General features: G+C 50.9%; 1 pseudogene; it reads right to left on the bottom strand.

The window, feature by feature from the left end:
• Positions 1–10,219: 10,219 nt before the first annotated feature.
• LOC132425812 (developmental pluripotency-associated protein 2 pseudogene) lies at positions 10,220–10,811 on the bottom strand (annotated as a pseudogene).
• Between the last annotated feature and the right edge of the window lie 16,278 nt (positions 10,812–27,089).

Below are 27,089 nucleotides of genomic sequence, written 5' to 3' on the forward strand. Positions count from 1 at the left end.
TATTAAACAAAATACGCATTATTTATTTGTTCAAATATTTCACCCCTTTTTTAATGGGTTCTTTTCTTAACTTTTGAAAGTTCTTTATATATTTTATCAGACATATGATTTGTAAATATTTTCGACCAGTCTGTGGCTTGTCTTCAGTCTCTAACAGTGTCTTTCAAAAAAATAGAACTTTTAAATCTGGATAAGCTCAATTTTTTGTTATTTTATGGATTGTGCTTTTGGCGACATATCTAAGAAATCTTTGCCTAACCCAAGATTACAGGGTTTTCTCCTGTGTTTTCTTCTAGAAGTTTATAGTTTTAAGTTTTACATTTAAGTCTGTTTGGGGTTAATATTTTTACATGATGCAAGGTATGGATCAAGGTTCTTCTTTTCTTTTTCTTTTTTTTTTTTTTTTTGGCATATGGATATCCAGTTTTTCCAGAGCATTTGTTAAAACGACTCTCCTTTTTCCATTGAATTGCCTTTGAACCTTTGTTGAAAATCTGTTGTCCGTGTTTGTTTGGGTCTATTTCTGGGCTCTCTATTCTGCTTCACTGATCTATTTGTCTTTATGCTAATACCACACTGTCTTGATTACTGTAGCGTTACAAGGCTTAAAATCAGGTGGTGTGAGACCCCCTCCTTTGCCCTTCATTTGCAAAGTTGTTTTGGCTATTCTAAGTCCACTGCACTTCCATTTGAATTCTAGAATCAGTTTGTCAAGTTCTACCCCAAAAAAGCCTGCTGGAACTTTGACTGAGATTGACAATCTACAGACCAATCTGAGAATTAAAAACTTGACAGTATATTTTAAATTAAGATATAATTTACATACCATAAAGTTCGCCATTTTAAAGTGTACTGTTCGATGGTTTTTAGTATGCTCACGACATTGTGTAACCATCACCACTATCACGTTTTCATCACCCCAAAAGGAAACCCTGTACCCATTAGCAGTTAATTCCCATCGCTCCTTCCCCCCAGGCAACCACTAATCAACTTTCTGTCTCTATGAATTTGCTTCTTCTGGATATTTCCTATCAATGGAATCATACAACATGTGACCTTTCGTGTCAGGCTTCTTTCACTGAGCCGATTGTTCCCCAGGTTCATCTAGGTTATAACAGACATCTTAACAATATTGATCCACAGCATCTAAATCAACGGAGAAGTAGACCAACTTGGAAAGTTTGCAGAAACCTCTTTAAAAAAAAAAATCATTAGTTCATTATAAGAAACATGGAAATTATTTACACGATGAAAAGATTTCAGAACTTCAGTGGAATGGGCACCCTCACATGTTGCCACTTCAATGGTGAAGTATTTCAGTCCACATATTTTCCAAGAACGTCACCATCTCCAAATAAGAAGTAATCCTTGTCATCTAGAACGACTTTGGTGCCTCCACATTCTAGTAGAACTTTATCTCCAACTTTAACGCTAACTGGTGGAATTTCTCCACCCTTTCCTTTAGAGCCCAATCCAACAGCTACTACTGCTGCTTGCAATACTTTCCCTTGAGATTTTTCTGGGAGCATAATGCCTCCTTTGGAGAAAACGCTTTTTAGAATGAACCCCCTGGAATCAGTTTTTGTAACACATATATCTGCTTATATATCTCACTCAAAGTAAACCATGTGATTCGTTTCCGGTTAACTGAGGGGACGGCTGGCTGGTTAAATAAAATCATTGAACTTTAGAACTGACGGGAAACTTAGAAATTGTGTAGTGAAGAGGTTGCAAACTGGTTGCCCAGAGGCCAACTTGGCAACCGGAGGTGTTTGTGCGGCCTATACAGGATGTCCTTAATTTGTGAGCCAACATTTCAGAATTTGGGAATTTTCACAAAAAATTCTTTAAAAAATCAGACATCTGGCAGCCCAGGGCCCGCATTTTGCCTGGAGGTGATGGGCTGGCTGAGGGGAGGAGCCTCTTTTCCAGGTCTCCTTGGTCTCACCATCCCACAGGCCACCTGTGTCCCCAGACCTGCCCCCTTCCCTGTCAGGTTATCTACCCTGCCTGTAAAGAGCTGAGTTTGTTCCTCCCCTAATAGTCAGTCTCTCCTTTTTATAGATAAACCCCGGGGAGTTTACCCCATTTTGCAAATAGTGAGTTAGGGGCAAACCATGAATGCTGACATTGAAGCCTGCACCTTTTCCTGCTGTGAACACCTCCTCCACCAAGGTGACCGGCTTATCCCAGTTTTAGAACATAAAGTCCTGTAGGCTGGAACCCTCTCAGTCCCAGATAAACCGGGATGGTTGGTCACCCTCCCTCTGACTTTCCATCCTTCTCTCCCAAAAAACAACATATCACGAGGGAATTCCCTGGCAGTCCAGTGGTTAGGACCCAGTGCTTTCACTGCCCAGGTTCGATCCCTGGTCGGGGAACTAAGATCCCAAAAGCCGTGCCGTACGGCCAAAAAAATAATAATGATGACATGACATAACACAAAAAAGTGGAGGTTTTTTGACCTAAGATTTCATCTTTCCTCCGGCCAGCTTGCTGGGCCAGACACAGTGCTGTCAGTACCGCCGTCCCTGGCTGCTTCCTAGTCCAAGCGGTGTGCGGTGGTGCGTCCTGACAACAGTGCCTGGGGGGGACATTCTGGGCTTCCAGGGGCCGCGCGGCTGACACCAGGCCTGGCGGTGGAGTCCACCTGGCACTGAGGGGCCTGGGTCCCAGCTGCCAGCAGCACGCTCACCCTTGCTGCCAGATGGCAGAGCGCACCCCTGTTTATGATCAGGTGGCTGACTGCACTGGGAACCCAGCGAGCCGATGATGAAAGCTGTAAAGAGAACATTGTTATTTGACTTTTCATACTTTCCCAAGTAAATATGACACTCACTGCTGCTTGAATTACTAATGCCTTGGATGTGAGGGCCGAAATCTGTTCCCAAACAGACTCCTCTTTTTTTTTCCTCTGTCACCTAGGCGCTCGGCATTGTTGTCGAAATGTTTTCCTGGGCTCACCCATCCTGGTAACTCAGTACATTCCCTCGGAGAGAACTTGGCGCCCGGGAAGCCCGGATGGCCCAGCAGCCTCACTGCCCAGCGCCTCTGCTCCAGCTTCGTCCGCATCCAGCAGGCAGCTTGCCGCGGGCAGGTGACCCCACTGTCCTGTGATCAACTGCAAAAGGCGGCAGTGGAGAGGCAGACACAGCCCCTTTCCAAGGAGACACTGCTTTGCACAGGCAACTTCAGGTAGAAAGGAAAGGACCCTGCCGGACACGCGACCTCCAGGGCCCACTCTGGGGCACTTAACTCCTTCCTTGGGCCACCTGGGGACAGCCAGAGAAGGTTCCTGGACCCAAGGGGCTCTCAGGTCTCTGCTGTCTTTATTACTGCTTAGAAAAGCTAGTAAACAGATGGTTTGGTTTAGAGAAAATATGCAGCCAGGGTTTAAAAGAAAAAAAAAGCAGAAAAATGAGGAGAGGAAAGGGAAAGGCAGGAAGGCTTGTACACAGCAGGACCGGTGACAGCTCGTAAATCCATGCCACTGGTTCTGCATGTGTCTCTGGCTGGGCTTACTGGGTCCTCACTGAGCCCATCTGTCCCAAAAGAAGCCCCAATAAAACCAATCGCAGGTAGAAAACGCACTCCTCCCTCCTCACCATCCCACACGTACCCATGACACTCTGGCCAGATGGGGCTGGGGGCTCTTAGAGCCACAGAGGTCACGTGGGCTGCCCTCTGGAGGGGCCGGTCACACCGTGGCTGGTCACAGGGAAGCTGTCCCTCCGCAACGGTGACGGACGATGAGCAACCTCGGAGACGCCCCTGAGCGAAAGGAGCCGAGACCACGGATCTCCTGCGGGAATACCGAGGACGAAGTGGGCGGAGGGCGTGGTTACGTCCCTGGTGGTGACCTCAGCCGGGATGAAGCTGCCAGCCCACTTGGATCCAGAGAGCCTTCCCTCAAGGAAAAGCCCAGGACGTGCGGGCTCAGGATTGAACCACAGGACGGAGACTCTTAAGCAAGGAAGGGGCAGAGATGCCCCGTACCCCTTCCAGCAACCCCCTTCCCATGCCCTCAGCATCTCCCGGAGGGTGACATCGGGCTGCCAGGATACAGTGGGTTGGGGGAGGGGGGAGCACAGGGAAATCGGGGTGCGGCACCGTCTTCATGTCAGCAGTGCAGTATTCCAACCCAGCCCCAGAGGAAACTTGTCCCACATCTAAGGCAGAGAAGCCACGAGGTGCCAAAAGAAGCAAGGTGCGATTCCTAAGGATCTGTAAGAAACTGAAAAGAGCAAGGCTTCTGCGCTCGGGGTCTCATACAAGGTGGGCAGAGGCTTCTCTCTCTTTTACTTCCGCTAAAGCAACATACACGAGAATAGGAAGAGGACGGGACCTGCAAGGAGCTGGGAAGGGGGCCCCAGGCAGACGCAAACAGCAGGGACCACTCCAGGTCAGCCCAGGGCGGGGCAGAGGGCGGTCTAAGGCAAGGCTGCTCCAAGTGTGGCGCACAGACCTGCGTCGGTCAGCGAACAGCATGCCCACAACCCACAGAATAAGTATAGAACTCGAGCGTCAGCACTCAGAAATTTCTACATGCCTTTTGCCCCTCGCTAGGTTTGTCCTGTTAGATCTTGTGAAATGCGATTTTGTGACCATTGAGTCTAATGATAAGAAAGGAAGTGGGAGCTTGTGCTTTGGATGGCTTTTATTTCTCGCATTTCTTTTTCTCACCTGTGTCACGGCTATTGTATTTCACAAAGGCAGCAGTCTGTGATGGCCTGGAAATGTTGAAAACTGGTCCTTCTCTGCAGATACTCACTGGCCCAAGGGATGTGAAGCACCCAGAAGATAAACCCCTCCTCGGGACTCCCCTGGCGGTCCAGTGGTTAGGCTTCCGCACTTCCACTGCAGGGGGTCCGGGTTCAATCCCTGGCTGGGGAACTAAAATCCCGCAAGCTGACACCCCCGAATAAGAAAGAGAGAGAGAGACAGAAAAAAAGAACCCCCTCCTCGATCCTGGGACAGAGAGTGAAATCCGCGTGGCAGCAGGGGCTACACAGGGGTACTGAGCCCAGGACTGCCAACCCCACCAAGACACACAGGTTAGGGTTATCCCTGCCCTGCCCCGACCAGGCATAAGAACGAAGGCGATCAGAGCCAGCCCTGCAGTGGAGAGGTTCACTGGACAGTAAAGAGGATGTGGGTGCCCCCAGCGTCCTGCCACGAGACACGAGGACTTCTGGGAATGGGGCTCTGGAGACCCACTGGGCAGGCTTTGTTGTGACCCCGCGGCCCCCTCCTTTCTCCCATCATGCACGTCGGGTGGAGACTCGAGATGCACAGCACAAGGGAAAAGGACGCTGCGGCTTCTTTCTAATATCAGACGACCCCCGCCCCGTTCTCTACATGCTCTCCGTCCCTCTCCTGACACCCACATGGCCTGTGGGACAGGGAAGGTGTCTTCTCCTCCTCTGCGTTCTCTCTTCCCTGGAATGGTGGTGAGAAGGGCCACGGGAACCTCCTAGAACCTAAACATACTGTTGGCTTCAACCCAAGATGCAACATAACATACACTTCCCTCTATGTGAAGTACAAAAACAGGCAAAACTGTGAGCCGCTAGGATCATGGTCACCCTGGGGGTATAGTGACGAGGGGACAGGGGACCTTTGGGGGGGCTGCTCTTGTTGGGGTGCTGGTGAAAGGGAGAGTTCACTTTGCAGAAAAAAAATTGTACCTTTATAACTTGTCCACTTTCCTCATGCACATTATGCTTCAATAAACGTTGGAAGAACCTCTCGTTTCCAACCATAATGGCGAAAACAAAATAAAATATCGGGGTAGAGCCTTGCTCTATTCTCTTCCTGTTGTGTGAAAAGCGCCGAGTCATAGGCCCCCCGAAAAGAACAGTTACCCTGTAAGAGAAGCTGGGATCTGTTTTTTGGGTCACTGTTTTCCCAGGTGGTCGGGGGTGTGGGGGGACGGTGGACTCATTTTCCTTTCTCCCCTCCTGCCCTTGTCCCCTCCATGTGGGGCTGGCCGGGGGCCAAGGGCTGGGAGATTTCGGCTGTTGCCTTGGTAATGCTTAAATATTGGCTTCAGGTTATGATGGTAAAATAAACAAGCAGAAGCCTTGGGGAGCTCTAAGTGGCCCTGCCCGGTGTTCCAGATGCCTGTCAAAGCCCATGCGAGGACTTGGACTTGGCTCACCAGCAGAGAAGCATGGAGCTCTCTCCTGGGGAACGGAGCACAGGTTAGGGGCCGCGTGTGTCCCGGATACTCAGGGACCCTTCACCATACTAGATGCCCGGTCTCGACAGACTGTCCTAAAATCCTTGTTCATGGTCGTGTGGTGATACAGAGACCAAGAACCCCAATCCAGAGCCTCGGGAAAACTTTCTCTCTGAAGGTGGGGTGGGCGCAGAGGAAGTTCATGGAGCTAAAGTCACTGCTGAAGGTAAGATATACTCACTTTCAGAAGGTGAGGGCCAAGAAAATAAGAGCTGTTTCTAGAGCCCAGAAGCCACCATGCCCTGACTCGGGGGCGGGGTGGGCGTGGGGGCACCTCCAGGACCCAGGAGCAGGTGAGCTGAGATTAGCAGCAGTGGCCAAGAAGATGACAACCCTGGTCCAGGAAGTAGAACAGAACTTTGCCCAAGATAAATTCTCCATTCCAGTCCCGGCTCTGTTGCCAAGAAGCTCTTTGACTTGGAGGTGTATAACAGGTCCTTAGCAGCTCTGGGCCTTAGTTTCCCCACCTGTAGGCCATTATTTTTATAGACGGAGGTGAGAGAGAGAGTGGAACTCCAGCCCCAGGAACAGTCCCTGCGAAGCTCATCCCATCACACGCTCCCCGGGCAGCTGTGGCAGATGTGCAGTGCGTATTCCAGGATTTACGATGCGGCTGCCCTCGGGGAAGTGGAAACTGTTCGCCTCGCCCATTCCGAAGCATCCAAATAATAAACCTCCACTGAAGTCCTGGCTCAGGCAGTCTGCTTGTCCTGCTGTGTGTGCAAGGGAGGGAAGAGCACACAAGCTTGGGCAGGGGTGGGGTGGGGACAGCTCCCTCTGGGCAACGTTGAAGCATGAGGGCGGTGCTGGGAGGGGCCCTGAGTGTTTGACACCAGCATTAGGTCACCACTGTCTTGCCCCTGGGGTGTGATATGTCAGCAGGCAGCCACTGGCCCGCATGCCATGATTCGAGGGGCGGGGGCATTCCTCGCCCTGGGCCAGGGCTGCCCTTCCCGGCCCTCTCCTTGGTGCTGTCCCCTCCCGGCTCCCTGCCCAGGCTCCAGCCTCTGGAAGCCAGGAGGGAGTGGAGTGAGGCAGTGCACCGGCAGGGCTGGCCCGGACACACTGGGCATGCTCCTTTTGACTGGTTGGTCCTCTCCAGAGCCACGGGCTGCTCCCTGAAAATTTATTGAGCTCTCTGCTGTTCCGTCTACACAGTGATTGAGCCCCTTCTGTATGCTGTGTGTCAGATGTTCTAGGTGATGACTGTCCTTTGAGGCAGTGTTTTTGTTTCCTGGGGTGCCCACTACAAATGACCATAAACAGGGTGGTTTAAAAGAACAGAAATTCTTTCTCTCACAGTTCAGGAGGCCGGAGGCTGGAAATCCAAGTGTTGGCAGCCCATGCTCCCTCTGAAGGCTGCTGGGGAGAATCCTCTCTGGCTTCCTCCAGCTCTGGGGGCTCCAGGCCTTCCTGGGTTATGGCCACATCACTCCCCTCTCTGCCTTGTCTTCACATGGCCTTTTCCACTCTGTGTATATCTCCGTGTGTCCTCCTCTCCTTTTCTTTCTTTCTTTTTTTAAATTAATTAATTAATTAATTAATTTTATTTTTGGGCTGCGTTGGATCTTCGTTGCGGTGCGCGGCCTTCTCACGGCGGTGGCTTCTCTTGTTGCGGAGCATGCGCTATAGGGTGCACGGGCTTCAGTAGTTGCGGCACACAGGCTCAGTAGTTGTGGCACACGGGCTTAGTTGCTCCATGACGTGCGGGATCTTCCCAGACCAGGGCTCAAACCCGTGTCCCCTGCATTGGCAGGCGGATTCTTAACCACTGCACCACCAGGGAAGTCCCCTCCTCTCCTTTTCTTACAAGGACACCAGTCATCAGACTTAGGGTCCACCCTAAATCCAGGCTGATGTCATCTGGGGGTCCTTAACAAATGACACAGGCAAAGACCCTGGTTCCAAATAAGGTCATATTCAGAGGACCTGGGTGGACATGAATTTCGAGAGCCCCCTTTTTAGTTTTTTTAGTTTTTTACTTTCTGCCTACACCGTGCGGTTTGTGGAATATTAGTTCCCCCACCAGGGATCGAACCCGGGCCCTCAGCAATGAGAACACGGAGTCCTAACCACTGGACCACCAGGGAATTCCTGAGGGACCCCTTTTTAGAGATGAGGAAACCGGGGACCAGTGAAGCAAGGTGGTTGGTCCGGAGTCCCCCAGCTGGAAAGTGACAGAGCAGAGTCAGGATTCAAACTCAGGCCCCATGGCCCCAGGACCCACTGTAATATATCTGCCGGAGCCCAGCATCTGCAAGAATTCCTACCCTGCACGTCCAGGCAGGAGGCAAAGCAAGTAGGAAATCCTCAGCTTTTGGGAGCAAAACATAGTCCCATCCTCCAGTCACTCTCTAACTTCAGCTGGTGAACAAATCCCCGAACGGAGTTTGTAAAATCCCTCTCAGAGGTTCTGACCCAGTCAGCTGGACCTGCATTGTAGACAGGACCCTAAACCCCAGATGACCAGGTACAGGTGATCCAGGCGGGTCCAAAACCATGACCTGAGAATCCCCGAAGCATCACTGAGATCAGACCCTGGGGTTGAGATCAGCCCGTCACAGCTCAAGGCAGGAGCAGGGAGCACAGCTCAGCCAGAGCGACCGCTCCCCGTTTCTGTGCCAGATGAGCCCAGAGGGCCAGGCCTGCCAGGGACCAGAGGGCCTCATCCCGCCACAGCCAGCTGGTGCCGAGCAACCCAAGGAGGAGTGTTTGGATTCAAACTCCCATTCCTGAAGGAGCTAATGCAAGCTCATTCTGGGAGAGCCCCAAGGCAGCTCTGGGCTCTGCCCAAACCCCAGCATGGAGGATCTGGAAAGGCCCAGAGAATGAGCCAAAACCCTCTTTCCCCTTTACAATTCCAGCACCAATAGCTTTTCCCCAAACCAGCCCTTTCATAGCGGCGTCATCCGCGCATCCTCAGTGCCAAGCGATGATGGAAATCGGCATTCCAAGTCTTCCCGGCCAATTGGAGCTGCAGCCTCGTACCCTACGGAATACAGCTCCTGTCCACCACCCAAAGCGGGGAGGAAAACAGGTACAGCTGGTGAACAAGACGTCCTTGGCATCTCACTAGAGGCCTCTGTACCAGGTCTCATGAAAAGACATGAGCTCAGCTTTTGGACCAACCACCCAGGTCTCCAGGGCCACTGCAGTGGGCAGTGGCTCTGCCGGTGGCCACACCCAGAATCACCTCTGGCTTAAAATTCACTGCAAGTCCCAAACCCTCTGAGGTTTAAGAAGGGAAAGAACAGGGGAAAAAGGAAAGAAAGGAGTCGCACCATCCAGGCGGCTCTGTGAAATAAGGAAGCATCCCAGGATGCCTGGAGAGTAGACATCCACTGTGTTTGGGGTTCGTTTGTTTGTTTCTAACAAACATTTTTTTAATTGAGGTAAAATTAGTATATAACATTATGTTACAGATGTACAACAGCGTAATTCGAAATTTGTGTACACTACAAAATAATAGACCATAGTAAGTCTCGTTACCATTATTACCATGCAATCACGCCCCTTTGCCGATTTCACCCACCCTTCCCCCTTCCCCTCTGGTAACCTTTTATTTTGTATTAAGACATGGACCATCTATGTTCCTTTTTTTCTTTTTTTTCTTTTTTTTCTTTTTGCGGTACGAGGGCCTCTCACTGTCGTGGCCTCTCCCGTTGCGGAGCACAGGCTCCGGACATGCAGGCTCAGTGGCCACGGCTCACGGGCCCAGCCGCTCTGCGGCATGTGGGATCTTCCCGGACCGGGGCACGAACCCGTGTCCCCTACATCGGCAGGCGGACTCTCAACCACTGCACCACCAGGGAAGCCCCCCTTTTTTTCTTTAACTTCCTTTTTTTTTTTTTTTTTGGCTGTGCAGTGAAAGCACCGAGTCATAACCACTGGACCACCGGGGAATTCCCGACATGGACCATCTAAAAGCAATGATGCTGGTGTGTCCAAACCAAGTTTCTTCCTCTTCCCCATTGCAATTTATCTTTTCATAATTTTCTTATTCCTCTTAGCACGTTCAGGGTATAACATATTATCTTCTAGGTCTGGGGATGGGAAAGTGCAGGCAGGGAACATAAAGAGAGAGATCATCCCCCAGGGAGTGTCAGGCACCCAGGCCTGACCTGCACGGAACTGCAGGCGAGCCCAACCTTCTGTGTCTGCCAAGAGCGGTCTGCCAGGGACCACACACCACTGGACAGCTGAGGCTTGCGGCAGAAGGGACTCAACGGAGGTGGGAAGGGGCTGTGAATTCACAGCCTTGGGCTGAACGTTCTTGCAGCAATTCTTGACCATGCTGCCAACATGGCTTCCTGAGCTGAAGTTATCACTCCACCCACAGTAGTCCTTTCCTGCTCTCCCTCATCCTACTTTTCTGAACACTTGTTCTGTTGGTCACCATCTCGCGTCTCCTTGAACGTGACTGCAATCTGGACTCCTGTGATGATTGAGGAATATACTGATCCTTTTTGGGATAAGCATGTTTCTGGAGTCTCAGATAAACCCCTATTTTCTGGCCATCGGTACAGTTCCATAAGGCGTCCCAACTCACTTTATTAATTGGAGACGTCATGGTCGGCAAGAGGTAAACTGGTTTACTACAACTAGATTTGGGGCAAGCCTTGAACCCTTCGCTTGTTTCAGGAGAATGAGCTTGATCATCTGTATTCAGTGGCTCCACACTGACTTCTTTTTTTATATTTTTGTTTATTTATTTATTTTGGCTGTGCCGGGTCTTAGTTGTGGCACACGGGATCTTCGTTGTGGCCCGCGGGATCATTTAGTTGCGGCATGCAGACTTCTTAGTTGCGGCACGCGGACTTCTTCTTAGTTGCGGCGTGCGTGCGGGATCTAGTTCCCTGACCAGGGATCGAACCCGGGCCCCCTGCATTGGGAGCGTGGAGTCTTACCCACTGGGCCACCAGGGAGGTCCCTCCACGTTGACTTGTGAAGTTGAAGAAACACCTGGTTCCCTTTGACGGTCTTCAACAATTCCCTCATTAACTGGAACCAATGTAAGAGTCACATTTTTTCATCTAATGCCTCTCGAAAGAAATTCTTCTCGTAATTTGGGCATGCCATTTTTCTGGGGTTTTTAAGCAATTTTTTGTTGAGGTGGGATTCACATAACATAAAATGAACCCCTATAAAGTGAACAACTCAGTGGCATTTAGTACATTCACAGTGCTGGGCAAACACCACCTCTATTTGGTTCCAAAACATTTTTATCACATCAAAAGGAAACCCCCTGCCCATTAAACCACCATCACTCCCGTTACCCCTCCTCCCAGCCCCTGGCAACCACCAATCTGCCTTCTGTCTCTGGATTTACCTGTTCTGGACGTTTCATATAAATGGAGTCATACAACATGAAACTAGACATCTGTTGTTCGTAGCTGCCCAGTGCTCCATTTCCCCCTCTTCTGATCGCAGCGACCATATTTCACTTTGGGGAAGCCACCCCACAGCTCCCCTAAGTCCACTTGGCTGCCCACCCGCTGCGTGCAGGGGCGGGCGCATGACTCAAACCTGGCAAATCAGTGAGCGTGATTGGTTCAGGGATGGGCTTGTGACTCGATCTCCCCCAATGAGAGCAGCCACAGGACTTCCGGAGCAAGCGGCTTCTCTGCCTGGCTCACTGAAGCAGCAGAACGGGAGACTGAGGCTGCTGGCAGCCACCTTTGTCACCATGGAAGGAGTGCCCACCTGGGAAAGAAACGCACCTGAAGGAAAGCAGAGACAAAGCACTGAATCCGCGCAAAGGGCTCGTGTGTCCGGAGCAAAGAAAGCCAAACTGAGGGTGGGCGTTTGCAATAAAGCAAGGATTTTGTTGCGGGGTGCCAAGCAAGGGAATGGGAGACAAGTCTCAGATCCACTCCAACTTGGTCTCTGAGTTAGGGATTTCTAAAGGCAAAGAACAAAGGAGCTGGGGTTAATCATCTTAATCATCGTGGTCTATGTGTCTTTGAACCTGTGGTCTGTGAACCGGGGGCATCTGTGTCAACATAATCTGTACAGGTCATCTTGACCCGGAAGATATCCCAGAACATCACATAAACGGCGATGCTTATTGGAAAGCTGCGGCTCAAGGCCCATGACCTTCGCTGCTCCTTATTAATTAGGCAAACATGTGATCAAACAGGTATGGCCTAGGACAGAGAGGAATAAGAAGACCAAGAACAGAAACCTGGGTGTTATTTTAATTATAAATTAGTCATTATAATGACTAATAAATTTTAATTATAATTATAGATTTTTAAATTTTAATTATAAATTATTTTAATTATACATTAGTCGGTTTCAGCGGGAGGCTGGTTCTTGTCCACATTGTCTGAGCACCTGGATCCAACCTTGCCTGAAGGTACCACTATCCTCAAAACATTTCACTTTTGAAAGTCGATCGCATCCTGTTGTGATCAAGCTGATTGGAACTGGGTTTCTGTAATGCGCAACTAAAAGGGACCCAAACAGTACATGTGGCATTTCACTCACCTGCCTTTGCATACTCCCATCCTTTATGAAATAAAATGCAACTCCTTAGCAAGGAACATACAGTCTTCCTGATGCAGCCCTGTCTCCTTCTTCCTTCATCCCTTGTAACACCCCCTCCTCATTTAATATGCCAGCCACACAGTTCATACACACACACACACACACACGCACACACACACACACACGCACACGCACACACACACACACACAATGCTTTTCCTGCCTTAGGGTCTCTGCTCTTTCTGTCTCCTCTGTCCAGAATGCTCTCATCACCCCCACCCGACTCCCAAACACTTACTCATCCCTTATCACTTGATTCAGGCATTACCTCCTCCAAAAAGCCTTCCCTGACTCAGTGTCCCACCTCTCCTCCAGCAGAAAGGCGTGTCCCCCGGGCTCCACACAGCCCTGAGTGTGGTTCAGTCACAGATCTTGCCCACACATTGTTGTTCATTATCTGCCCAAGTCTGGTCTCCACCCTGACACCCGACCTCCCTCCCCCCCGCCCCCCCCCCCCCCACACACACACACAAACAGGGATCCTCCAGGGCCAAGTGTGTGCCTGGCTCTGCTGACAGTACAGTGCTTGGGCCACCATGAGGCTGAACTGCTTTATTTTTTTGGCTGCCTCGGGTCTTAGTTGCGGCACGTGGGGTCTTCGCTGAGGCCTGCAGGATCTTTCGATGCGGTGGTGCGGGCTCTTCGTTGCCCTGAGGCATGTGGGATCTTAGTTTCCCGACCAGGGATCCAACCCGCATCCCCTGCATTGGAAGGCGGATTCTTTACTACTGGGCCACCAGGGAGGTCCCTGAACTGCTTTCAAAGAAAGCTTATTTCCCAAGTTTTTCCCAAAGATTTAAATTTATGCTTTCATCCAGGCAAGCTTTCATCCAGGCAAGCGTCAGCTCTGTTCTGTCCTGTACTTAAGGATGCAACGTCTAAACAGAGACACAGACAGAGAAAACAAATGTATGGATGCCAAGGGGGAAGGGAGGGTGAGGTGGGAGGAGCTGGGAGATTGGGATTGACACTATACACTATTACTACTACGTATAAAATAGAGAACTGATGGGAACATACCGTATAACACAGGGAACTCTACTTAATGCACTGTGATGTCCTAAATGGGAGGGAAACCCAAAAGGGAGGGGATATATGTATATGTGTGGCTGATTCATTTTGCTGTGCGGTAGACGCTAACACAACATTGTAAAGCAACTATACTGCAATAAAAATTAATTAATAAGAAAATAAAAATTCAGATTCTGAAAATCAAAAAAAAAAGGATGCGATGTCTGATATTTCAGTGGTTGGTCTTTGTTTTGGCTGAGATCGGACTCTGGAGCCCTCCTCTCCCTGGAGCCACACCACCCCCGCCCCTGGTTGGGGGAAGGCGAGAATGCGGAGAGATGGGACCCGCTCACAGGGAGGCCTCTGACTCCTACTGTTGAGGCCGGGGGAGCACAGAGATCTCTCCCCCAGCCTGGGATGATCCAGATCAGGCCCTTCGATGCCACCCAAAGCCTGTCTAAGGCTTTTCGTAGCGGCCACAATCATGTCTTTAAATGTGAGAGCCCGGAGGCTGTCAGAGGGGGTCACCTGTCGTCCCCCCTTCCTCACCGATGACTGATCTGCAGACCGGCCGAGGCAATCATGTCAGGCCTCTGCCTGCCTCGGGCTAGCTGGCTCCATGCACGTAAATGCAATGTCTGAGCCTCCGTGAGCAGAGAGGGGCGTCGGGAGGTGACAGTGGCAGGGTGGGGCTAGGAGCCTGCCAGGCACGCCTTTCCTTGTTTCTGGGTGTCCCAGAAGGGACTCCCCCATCTGGATGCCGCTTAAGGTATGAACAGGTGGGGTAGGGCTGAGCTGGGTACCGGGGACGTTGGGAACTGGCTATCCTGAGTCAAAGGATGAAGATGCCTCAATAATAGGCAACTTCAGCTGGTTCGCAGTGGTTTCCTTCCCCCACCAGTCCCTCCAGTTACTTGTCAGGGAGTAAAAGTTGCCTCTCTGGGGCTTCCCTGGTGGCACAGTGGTTGAGAATCTGCCTGCCAATGCAGGGGACACGGGTTCGAGCCCTGGTCTGGGAGGATCCCACATGCCGCGGAGCAACTAGGCCCGTGAGCCACAACTACTGAGCCTGCGTGTCTGGAGCCTGTGCTCTGCAACAAGAGAGGCCGCGATAGTGAGAGGCCCGCACACAGCGATGAAGAGGGGCCCCCGCTTGCCACAACTAGAGAAAGCCCTCGCACAGAAACAAAGACCCAACACAGCCAAAAATAAATAAATAAATAAATAAATTTAAAATGCACAGTATTCCAAATAGTATAAAAATAAAATTATTTTAAAAAAATAAAAGGAAGTCTATATATTTGTAGAAATGACATTTTAAAAAAAATGTTGCCTCTCTGGACACTTCGTGCCTCCTACAACTGCTGGTCTAACTTCCCTGGACCAACTGCACACCTGGGCCCTAGAATTCTAATGACCCGGCCCATCCTAGGACTCACTCAGGGAGAATGGGTCCCACTGTTCTGGCAGGTATTGGGGAACCCACTCTTGGCTTCTCTCCTGCGGTCAGCAGGTCAGGACCGGGCACACTGGAAGCCTCATCCTCTGAGAAGCCAAGCCACTCACCAGATAGCTGCCTGCATTTGGAGCACCTGCATGGCCCTTGTACTCCCCTCCAGGGTCACTCAGTGACCCTACAAGCTCCCAGCCAGACCCAGCTGCCCCGGCGGATGAGCACAGGACCCAGCTGCCCCGGGAGTCAAAGGTTGCTTCTTAAGGATTCATTTTTCCAGAACAGTCTATTCATGTGGGAGAAGAGGGATGTTTCATTCACTTATTCATTTATTAAACCTTCATCCAGAGCCACTATGAACCAGATGCTGTGCTAGGTAGTGTGTGGGGTGCAGTGCCCACCCTGGACCCAATAACAGTAATATGAGTTAAAAATAGCTGAGTGCCCAGGAAACCCCTGGCAGTCCAGTGGTTAGGACTCTACAATTTCACTGCCAAGGGCCCGGGTTCAATCGCTGGTAGGGGAACTAAGATCCCGCAAGACATGCAGCATGCCAAAAACAAAAGACATTTGCTAAGTGCCGGAAGAGCACAGTGACAGAGTGCTCTGGGACCTGCGAGAGGACGAGAGGGCCGGGGTCCCTCCGAGGCTCTCGCCCTCCCTGATTTAGTTTATGTGACAAGAACTTACAGAGCCTTCGGTGCCAGGCGTTGTTCTAAGGACAAACACTAAGCCATTTCATTCTCCTAAGAGCTTTGTGGGGTCGGTATTATTATAACCATATTTTATGGAAGCTGGAGGGCACAGGGCACAGAGAGGTTGAGTTGCCCAAAGTCACACAGCTGCTAAGTGGCAGAGGGCTCTTTGTACCCCAGCAGTCTGGCTGTGGCCCTGCTCTTACCAGCCCACCAGGATCTAAATGACTCTGAGGTCAGAGGTCAGCCGAGCTGAGGGCTCCACGCAGGGCTGTAGGGCTCTCAGGCAGGAGAGCTCTGTCTCTGTCCACCAGCCATCAGGGGGGGACTCCAGGAGCCACATGGGTCCGTGCAGTGCAGAGCAGGAGGTGGCCTCCCACCCCTCAGAACAAGGTTTTACACCCCCGTTCAACTTGAATGAACTGTTTGTTTTTGAAGGAAAAGCAACACAATGAAACCTGACACTGGGTAAAGGGCCTCTCCTTCTACCAGGGAGAGGGGATGGGCTCCGAGAGGGAGCTCCAGGACCCGTGTGGTCCCTTCCGCCTGGACCGCTGACCACCACATGAATGCCAGCCAGAGAGAACATTCCGAGGCCCCGGCGGCCTCATCGCCTCTCCCAGGGGTTTGGGAGGGAGCCTGAGAGGGCGGCCCGGCTAGGAGCTTGCAGCCTCCCTCGTGAGAGCTGACTCTCTCCTGGGAAAATGGACACGTGAAATTCTAGAAGCAGGAGTGGATCATGTTCCAAATGGTCTCTGCTCTCAGAAAGGAGCACCTTCTGGATTGGGACAGCCTCACCCGGATGGAAACTCCACCAGGGCCCGACTTCTGTCTTCTTCACCACGTCTGTCATCCCAAAGCCCCACAATCGTCCTGTAAAGGACGATACAACCAGCTGTTTAAGTCCACAGGTCCCACCACCCACATGAGACCATCACTCTGCCACAGCTGCTTTGCCTTGTTCAGTACGTAAGGATGGGCTTGGCTTGTCCCAGTAAAACTTTATTTATGAACACTGACATTTGAACTTCATGTTATTTTCACGTGTCATGAAATAGCATTCTTCTTTTGCTTTTTTTCCCTCCTAAGCGTTTAAAAAGGTGAAAACCACCGTTAGTCTTCAGGTTGTACAAAAACAGGTTGTAGCTGGATTTGGCCAACGACCCCTGACGTGGTGGCTGCACAACCTTTGGGATCAAACGCAAGCATGAAGCTTCTCACACTCCGCCAGTTAGGGCCCCCTGGGACCCCATGGACCCCACATAACATCTGCGGTTCTCAGTTCACACCTCTCTTGTGGGCTCTTCTGGATCATTCTTCCTCCCTTTCCTACGCTTGATTGTTTTTTTGTTTTTTTTTTTTGTGGTACACGGGCCTCTCACTCTTGTGGCCTGTCCCATTGTGGAGCACAGGCTCTGGACGCGCAGGCCCAGCGGCCATGGCTCACGGGCCCAGCTGCTCCGCGGCATGTGGGATCTTCCCGAACCGGGGCACGAACCCGCGTCCCCTGCATCGGCAGGCGGACTCTCAACCACTGCGCCACCAGGGAAGCCCCGCTTGATTGTTTTTAAGGCCCAGTTCAAGCATCCCACTTCTGGGAAGCCTCTCGCAATACACAGTCGGGTTTAGATGCCCTTCTCTTTATCGCTTGAGCCCCAAAACTGGACCCCGGTGCGGTTGATGCCAAGTCTGAGGACAGCGGTCTGCTCCTTGGCCTCAAGCGTCAGCCTGGAAGCTCCGAAGTGCAGAGCCTGGGCTTTCCATCCCCATCCCAGGGCCTCCACGGGGCTTGGAACATGGTAGGTGCTCAATAAAGGCTTGTAGGAAAAATTCAGCCTTCCTCTTCCCCTTCCCCTTGTCCTTCCCCCTCCCCCTCCCCCTCCTCTCCTAGTCCCTAAGGTTGTTGGTCCCCAGGGCCCAGGCCTGGGCTCTTCTTTTCTCCATCCACCCTCACACCTTCTGTGAGCTCACCCCACGTCGGGGCTTTAAGGCCATCAGCTTCCCACTCATATCTCCAGGTGGATATGGGGCAGGCATCTCGAGGCTTCCATGCCCCACACCTGCTCCTCTCACGGGCTTCCCCATCTCAGGTGCCATGCCCCCAAACCCTGGGGTCGCTCCTGAGCCCTCTCTTCCTCTCACAGCCCCTGTCTAATCCATCAGAAAATCCTATTGGCCAGACTCTCAAAATACATTCACCACCTTCACTGCTCCTGCTGGCCCCAGCCACTGGCCTCTCACCTGGATGGAGGCGAAGCCTCTTAACTGGTCTCCTCTCTCCCTGGTCTCTGCTTGACCCCCCTTCACACAGCAGCCAGAGGGACCCCGTGACAGCATAAGCTCTCGGGCAAGTCACGCCTCTGCTCAGAGCCCTCCCGTGGCGCCCATCTCCATGGACGAGTACATGATCTTAAGAGGGGTCTGTCTGCCAGGCACCACTGAAGCACCTCACTCATTGCCCCTCAGGAGAGCCCTGAGGTAGGGCCTGAGAAACAAAGGCCCAGGGAGGTTAAGTAGCTTGCCCAAGGCCACACAGCTATAGCCATGATAGAACTCAAATTCCTGACACTGGCCTTCCTGATCACACTCTCTGAGGTCAGCTGCTCCACCACAAAGGGAGCACCTTTGTCCCAGGTACCCTAGTCCCTTCCTTCTTTCTTTCTTGTAAATATTATTTTTCAATAAGTACTACATGTATATGGCCTCGAATTTAAAATATATACAAGGGGGGACTTCCCTGGCGGTCCAGTGGTTAGGACTCAGCCCTTTCACTGCTGGGGCCCGGGTTCGATCCCTGGTCGGGGAACTAAGATCCCGCAAGCCATGTGGAGTGGCCAAAAAATAATAAATACATTTAAAAAATTTTTTAATGTACGCAAGGGGAATACAGTAAATCTCTCTCCAACCCCTGTCCACCCACAGCCACCCATTTCTCCCAGAGGCAACCTTCTGGGAGAGGCAACCTTCTGGGAGTTCAGCGAAGCGTCACCCTCGTAGGTGTCACGGGCATGGAGTCATGCGCCGTGGTCTCCGCGTTATACGTGCAAGGCCTGGGAGCGCTGGTTGCCTCTGATCAAGTCACTTGTTCTTTGCGGACCTCAATTTCCTCATCAGCGAATCGGGGGACCAGAGAAGATGATGCGAATACTTCTGCCGCTCTGAAGGTCAGCCTCAAGTAGTAACAATGATAAAGGAGGTAATAGGCATGCAAGTGCCTTGTCAGCCGGAAACGTGAAGGCATCATAACCCCGTGGGCAGAGGAGCCATAGAAATCAGAGACTGGCCTGGGAGCGACCAGCCCAGCGTGTGCTCGGCTCAGACCTGAGGCCAGAAGGGCATTGCTTGCTTACCCCGGGGTTCCAACAGCATCCCCTTCATCTGGTCCTCCATCCATCCTTCACTCCCCGTGTGGATAGAGATGCTCTCCAGCCGGCTCACGCATCTGCTTCTCTTTGCTAAGCTCTCTTCTAAGCCTGTGTTCACAGGCCAGAGCCCTGTCCACCGCCCTGAAGACCTGGGCTGCAAACCCACACGGCATTTCCAAACTTGTGAAAGAGACAAGGGGCCTGGAGATGAAACATCTGAGTTGGGGAGGAGGTGGCCACTTCCAACAGAGCAGCTTCTAAGACTTTAATCTTGTCAAATGTTAGCTGTATCAAGCCCTGGAGCATGTCTACGGCCCTTGGGATCCTATTATTCTCCTAAACAGGCTCTTTGCCCAGAAATCGTCTTGATCCACAGCCTATCACTTTCTTTTCATAATATCACACCCTTACTCCTACTTACATCCTCCCAGACTTTCCCAACGTCTCCTTCCATCTGGGACCCTTCACATCTGCCAGATGAGGCCGTGTCTCCCCAAAGTCTGTGCTACGGCCAAGCTGTCGTTTCATCTTTGCTCATAATCAGGCCCTCCAGCCTCTTCATCACTTTTATTGCCTTTTCTCCTCAAAATTCCCTCCAGGGTCGCCGGTGCACTCTCCTTGTGAAGACCCAAAAGAAAATTCTCCCAATAAGAAACGTCCTCTTATCTCCAAGGTGCTATTTTTGTGCAAGGACTTCTCATCAGCCTGACTGCAGACACGATTTTGGCTGCATCGAGCATATTTGCGATACTCGTGGTGTCACATGCTCTATCTGAGCGTGGGTTTTCTCCCCACTCCCAGCCTGCTTTCCTGCTCTCCCTGGATCCTCTTCATCAAGCTGTAAGAGGAAACTGCTTTGTGTTATGATCTGTTTCTGCCTAAAGCACTTTCAACCTGAGGAACAAAGCCGTGGGGCTCAGCAGGTAATCCTGGAGCCCTGCGCCCGCGCCAGCCACCTCTGCTGGTCGTTCCTGCATCCCAGGGCCCCTGCAAATGTCCGTGGAGCATCTTCCATGTGGCAGGTAACGCCGGAGGGCTTGGCCACATTATCTTATTTCCTCTGAAGCAACAATCCTAGAGGGTTTCCAATATAGGGAGTGGACACTAGGGTTGGACGGGTTAAGTAACAAACTCGGCCATACAGTCGGGAAGCAGCCGGACTGGAATTTGAACCCAAGGCCTCACCTTTCCTGTGGAACCCGTAATGCCTCAATGGCTGTGGCCGATCAGCCGGGACACCATGGAGCTGGTACTTCTGGTAAAGAGGGACTTGTTCGGGCTTCCCTGGTGGCGCAGTGGTTGAGGGTCCACCTACCGATGCAGGGGACATGGGTTCGTGCCCCGGTCTGGGAAGATCCCACATGCCGCGGAGCGGCTGGGCCCGTGAGCCATGGCCGCTGAGCCTGCGCGTCCGGAGCCTGTGCTCCGCAACGGGAGAGGCCACAGCAGTGAGAGGCCCGCGTACCGCAAAAAAAAAAAAAAAAAAAAGAGGGACTTGTTCTCCAGACACTGCTCTACCTCCAACAGTGAACAGCCAATGCGCTTCTGATCTCTGATCCAAGCTGAGCAACAGATACTCCAATGCCTGCACTCGAGCATCTACTTCCCCAAGAACTGCATCGCACCGTCGGTCCTTGATGAGGTGAGAATGCAGGAAACTCCAGATTCGGGGCCCAGAACTGTCCTGTGCTTGAGCACTTGGTGTTTGGTTCTTCTAGGCAGGCCTTCACATTTACCCCTTTAATATTAAATACATGAAACAAACTTGGACACGAATGTCCACAGCAGCACTATTCACAAAAGGCGGAAACCACCCACGTGTCCGTAGACAGACGACTGGATGAACGCAGGGTGGCGCAGCCTTGCAATGGAATGTCACTCGGCCATAAAAAGGAACGAAACGCTGGCACACGCCGCAGCCCGGGTGAACCTTGTAAACGTGCTCAGTGAAAGAAATCAGACCCAAAGGGCCACATATTCTATGACTCCATTTTATTTATGTCCAGAGGGAATTCCCTGGTGAGCCAGTGGTTAGGACTCTGGGCTTCCATGGCAGGGGCCACAGGTTCAATCCCTGGTCAGGGAACTAAGATCCCGCAAGCCACGCGGCATGGCCAAAAAAATTTGTTTTTAAGTTCTCTTTTTCATTAAAAGAAAACAGAAAAGAAATGTCCAGAATAGGTAAGTCCATAAAGACAGAAGGCAGACAAGTGATTTCCAGGGGCTGCGGGGAAGAAGGAACCAGAAGTGGCTGCTTAATGGGTGGGCGGCTCCTTCTGGGGTGATGATAAAGGTCAGGAACTAAATAACGGTCATGGTTGCACAACACGGTGAATGTATTTAGTGCCACTGAAGTACACACTTTAAAACGATTAAAATGGTACAATTCATGTCATGTGTATTTCACCACAATAAACGAAAATTAAATGGGGCTCCAGGCTGGCATTGCAGACCCCTCTTGGCGAACACAACAGCTCTACCATCCTTCACTGGGTAAAGTGGCTGGAAGGGAACCTGGTATGATCTCGTACTGCCCATTTGCCCATTCTGCCCTCCAAGATACGATGGAGGCCCAGGCGTTTTCCTTGAGTTAGCCTCGGGGGGTCTTGTCATTTGTAGACAGTATGATGGCCGAGATCTGCTTCAAAATAATACAGGATGGGGATAGGCGGAGGAGTGAGTGGAGATGTGGGCAGAACAGGACTGGCCATGAGCTGACCATTGCAGACGCTGGCTGACAGGTGAGTAGAGATGTATTATGATGTTCTGTCCACTTCTGCATATGCTCACCATTTTCCATAATAAAAAAATGAAAATGGTACTTTTTAAGCTTTGGCAGAAATTTTTGAAAATATAGGAAAGTTTACGGACTGCAGCAGTCATCTAGAATACCACCACCTGGAGACCATCCCTTCGTTCCATCCTCTCCGGGTCTTTTCCACACACACGTGCAAATCATGCTCTAAGTTCTATGCGTTATCACTTTGGAAGCTCATCATCAGTGGTACCTGGCTTTGGCTACTAAGTCACTGGCATGCTGTGCTCAAAGTCATACCTGTAAGTGCTATGAAAAGCGGAGCAAGGAAAGGATTTTGGAAGTGCTCGGGGTGGAAGGAGGGGGGGGGCTGCCTTTTTAAACAGTGTGGTCAGGGTGGGCCTCCTGGAGAAGGTGGCTTTTCTCAGGACTCGAGGCGAGACAGCTGGCCATGGGTTCATTTGGGGGTGTTCCCAGCAGAGAGGTCAGCCAGAGCAAACACCCCAAGGCCAGCAAGTGCCTGGCCAATTGGAGGCACCACGAGAAGCGGGGGAGCAGGGACTAGACCATGAGGTCAAAGAGATGAGGAGGGTGTGTTTGTTTTCTGATGCTGCTGTAGCAAATCATCACAAACTTAGTGGCTTGACACATCAGTAATTTATTTTCCTGTGGTGTCCTGAGGTCAGAAGTCCAAAACAAGTCCTATGGGGCTAAAATCAAAGTGTGGGGAGGGTCGGTTCCCTCCGGAGGCTCCCGGGCAGTCTGTTCCTACATCTTCCAGCTTCCAGAGGCCGCCCGCATTCCCTGGCTCATGGCCCCTCCACTTCTGCCTCTGTGGTCACAGAGGCTTCTCCTCTGCTGGGGTCAAATCTCCCTCTGCTTCCCTCTTATAAGGACACTTGAAACCATACTTAGGGCCCACCCAGATAATCCAGGATGATCTCCTCCTCTCAAGATCCTTCACTTGATCACATCATCAATAGACCCTTTTCCCAGGTAAGGTGACATATTCACCGGTCCCAGGGGATAGGACATGGCCATCTTTTGGGGCGCTGTTATTTGGCCCACACAAGGGGTCTGATCAAAGAGGGTCCTGTGAACCTTGTACAAACTTCAGCTTTTTCTCTGAGTGAAATGGGGGCCGCAGGAGGTTTTGAGCAGAAACATGATCTGATTTATGGTTAAAAGGATCAATGTGGCTGCTGTGTTCAGAAGATTCTAGAAGGGCAAAAGGGAGACTCCATAGGGGGTTATTACAGTAATCGGGCGAGGGGAGGTGGTGAGAACAGTCAAACCCGGAACATCTTCTCATGTCACGTACAACTGAAAGGATTTCCTGACAGGCTGGATGTTGAGTGTGAGAGAAAGAGCCAGGGATGACCCCGATGTCTTTGGCCTGGGCAACTGGCAGGATGGAGTGCAGGTCACAGGGGTCAGGAGCCGGATGGGGTGGGGAGGGCAGAAGTGGATTTGCAGAAGTTAGGTTTGAGCTTCCTGTTGGGCAGCTCGGCAAGATGGAGAGGCAGGTGGATGGGGCAGTCTGGAGTCAGGGGACAGTTCGGGCCGGACTGATGGCTGGGAGGCACTTGGGGGTGACCAGAAGAGCAGGGGTCCAAGGGCTGGGTGTAGGGCACACCAGCATTGCCAGCTGGCAGAGGAGGAGGGACCAGCAGGGGGAACTGAGAAGCAGCCACCAGAGAAGCAGGAGAAAACCAGGGGAACATCACCCGTGACCCAAGAGCCATTTCAGGGGAGCGGTGAGGGCAACAGCAGCCCGGAGCCTGAGACTGGGAACGTTCCAGATCTCGCTCTGCACCCCAGTTCTAGAAGGAAACCTCAGAACTTCTGCCCACCTGGGTGAAAGACGGCCCCCCAGGTCCAGTCTTTTTTTTCTCTCTCACCATTTTAACCATTCTAAAGTGTGTAATTCACTGGTTTTGAGCCTATTCACAATGTTGCACAACCGTCACCACTATCTGACTCCAGAACATTTTCATCACCCCAAAAAGAAACCCCACCCCCATGGGCAGTCACTTCTACTCCCCCTCCCCCAACCCAGGCGCCCACTAATCTACTTCCTGTCTCTGTGAGTTTGCTCATTCAGGTCATTTCCTATCGGTGGAATCACACAATACGTGGCCTTCTGTGCCTGGCTTCTTTCACTGAGCGTCGTGTTTTCAGGGTTCACTCATGGATCAGCACTTCGTTGCTCTTTATGGCTGAATAGTATTCAGGGCGGCTGTGCTACCTTGTATGTTGTTGATAGACATCTGGGTTGTCTCCACTTTCTGGCTATTGTGCATAATGCTTCTAGGAACATCTGTGTACGAGTTCTTTGTACAGACCTATGTTTTCAGTTCTCTTGGGTGTAAACCTAGTCTGGGAATTGCTGGGTCTTGTGGTGACTTTACGTTTTTGAGGAACTGCCAGCTCATTTTCCACAGGCGCTGCGCCGTTGTACAATCCCCTAACCATGTATGAGGGCAGTCAGAGTCTTTTTGAACTGTGACTGCTCATCACCCTTCTCTAATTCTTTGTGTGTGCACACATGTGTGTATGGGGTGGGTGTGATCCAGTGGACCCCAACCTCTTTAGACTCTAATTTTAGAGAAGCCAGTTTTATCGACCAGTCTAGAGAGTATCATGGCAACCTGCAGCTTCCGTGTTCTGGACCAAGCTCGCTGAGGGAGGGGCAGGAGGCCCCTGGGGTGTCCCGTGATGCTCTCATGTCCAGGGTGGGAGAGAAAAAAGCCTCCTCGTTCATCAAAACCACAAGGGGATGTCCAGCGTAGAGAAATCTACAGACGGAAAGTAGATTGATGGTGACTTAGGGCTGGAGACAGGGGATGGGAAGATAGTCGGGGGATAACTAAACCATATATGGTTTCCTTTTAAAGTGATTTTAAAAAGAACTAACACTGTAGGAGGTGATAGTTTCACATATCTTTGAATATACTAAAAAAGACTGCATTGTACACTTTAAGTGGGCGATCCGTATGATATGTAAATTATATCCCCCAAAACAATTGTGTAAAAAAAACCCACAAGGGAGACTGGAGAAACTCTGGGACAGAAGCCAACAAAATAAAGTTCTCTGAAGAAAGCAGCAGGAAAGCCGTTTTCATCTACAAGTTTTCAGCAACATTCCTGCACTCTCGGTCCTCGCCTTGCCTTCGTGCACATCTCTTAGGTTTGTGCCCAAACTTTCCCCCACGGAGGAGTCAAATCTCAGCACATCTCACAGGAGGTGGAGAAAAGAGCCAGGAGAACCTGTCCAGCCCCTCTGCTCTGGGTCAATTCACATGGTCTCAGCCGCCCCCTGGTGGACACTGGGGACTGAGCCTTAGAGAGGGGCATACGGAGGGAGCTGGCGGCTGGACCAGTCTGAAGAGCCTGGCATACTCTTCCCAGCCCACAGGGGTACCTCTTGGTGTCTGAGTCCCTTTGCACCCAAAGAAGGTCAGTTCTAGCCCCTGTGTGACCCTTTTAAAAAAATTTAAATCCTTTTTTATTATGGGCGTTTATTATAGAGAATTGCAAACATTTTTAAAATAAAGAAATAGTCTAACGAACCCCTACGTAGCCACAACTCTGCTTCAGCAATTACCAACGTGTGGCCAGTCTCATCCTCATTTTGTCTTGACCTCCGTCCACTCCCTCCAACTGTATTATTTTAAACCAAATCCCAGAGAGCCTAATATTCCATCTGTAAATATTTCTGAATGCATGAAAGATAGACTCTTTTTAATCTCATCACAATACTATCACACCTAAAAAAAAAATCTTCAACATAATTAAATTACTAGTGTCCTATTATCAATAGTCTCCTCGATGCCAAAAATATTCGTTTTTTTTTTTTTAAACAGACTGAATCAAGATCCACTAAGTTTCGTTGGTCTGACATTTAAATTTCTTTTAGATAAAAAGGTTATAGGTTCCCTGTTCATCTTGCCTCTTATTTGTTGAAGAAAACTGCTCTTCTATTTTTTCCAGCTTTATTGAGGCATAATTGACAAAAAATTATATACGTTAAATGTACAACAAAAAGATTTGATATACGTTGTGAAATGATTACCGTAATCGAGCTAATTAACACATCCATCACTTCACACAGTTATGTGGGGGGGGGGGAGTGGTGGTGGTGAGACCACTTAAGACCTACTCTCTCAGTGTTTTTCTATTTTTTGTTTGTTTGTTTGTTTGTTTGTTTGTTTTGCTGTACACGGGCCTCTCACTGTTGTGGCCTCTCCCGTTGCGGAGCACAGGCTCCGGACGCGCAGGCTCAGCGGCCATGGCTCACGGGCCCAGCCGCTCCGCGGCATGTGGGATCTTCCCGGACCGGGGCACGAACCCGTGTCCCCTGCATCGGCAGGCGGACTCTCAACCACTGCGCCACCAGGGAAGCCCAGTGTTTTTCTATTTTAATACATAATTTAGATTTGCAAGTGGCCTGGGATTGCAGCCGTGTTCACAAACAGAGGGAATGGCCGCATGCCGACCGTGGTTGTGGTTGGAGCTACAGTTTTATTTGCTTTTCTGTCCCAGTTTTCCCAGCTCTCTGTAGCTCTATTACTTTTATCATAGAAAAACGATTTTTAAGACAGAAAATACACCTGATACTCTGTCAGAGAAAACTGACAGATACCACACAATTGATGTCTTTCAAATGACCAGAACCTAAAATTTGTCCAAGTCCTTCTGAGATTTCCAAGCCTGTGAAGGAGGCGGTGAGAAATACAAGGATCTCTGAGATCCTGAGTCCAGGTCTGGGCAGGTGAGGCCGCTCGGTTCCCAGGCTGGCCCCAGTCTACACAGGGAGTCCTGGACCTCTCTCTCTTAGCTGCCCCTCTTCCCTGAGCTCGGAAGCCCTCCTCTGTTCTCCTTCCAGAACAGTCTGCCATCCTCCAGCCCTGGTGGCCCCGTCACACAGCCTGTTTGCTGGCAGCACTCTGATATCCAAGGCAACATCAGTGATTTTAAATATTGTGACCGATTCAGATGTCACTTTGGGCCAACTTGG

Source organism: Delphinus delphis, chromosome 1 (genome assembly GCF_949987515.2).
Source record: "Delphinus delphis chromosome 1, mDelDel1.2, whole genome shotgun sequence".
In the NCBI taxonomy this organism is placed as follows: domain Eukaryota; kingdom Metazoa; phylum Chordata; class Mammalia; order Artiodactyla; family Delphinidae; genus Delphinus; species Delphinus delphis.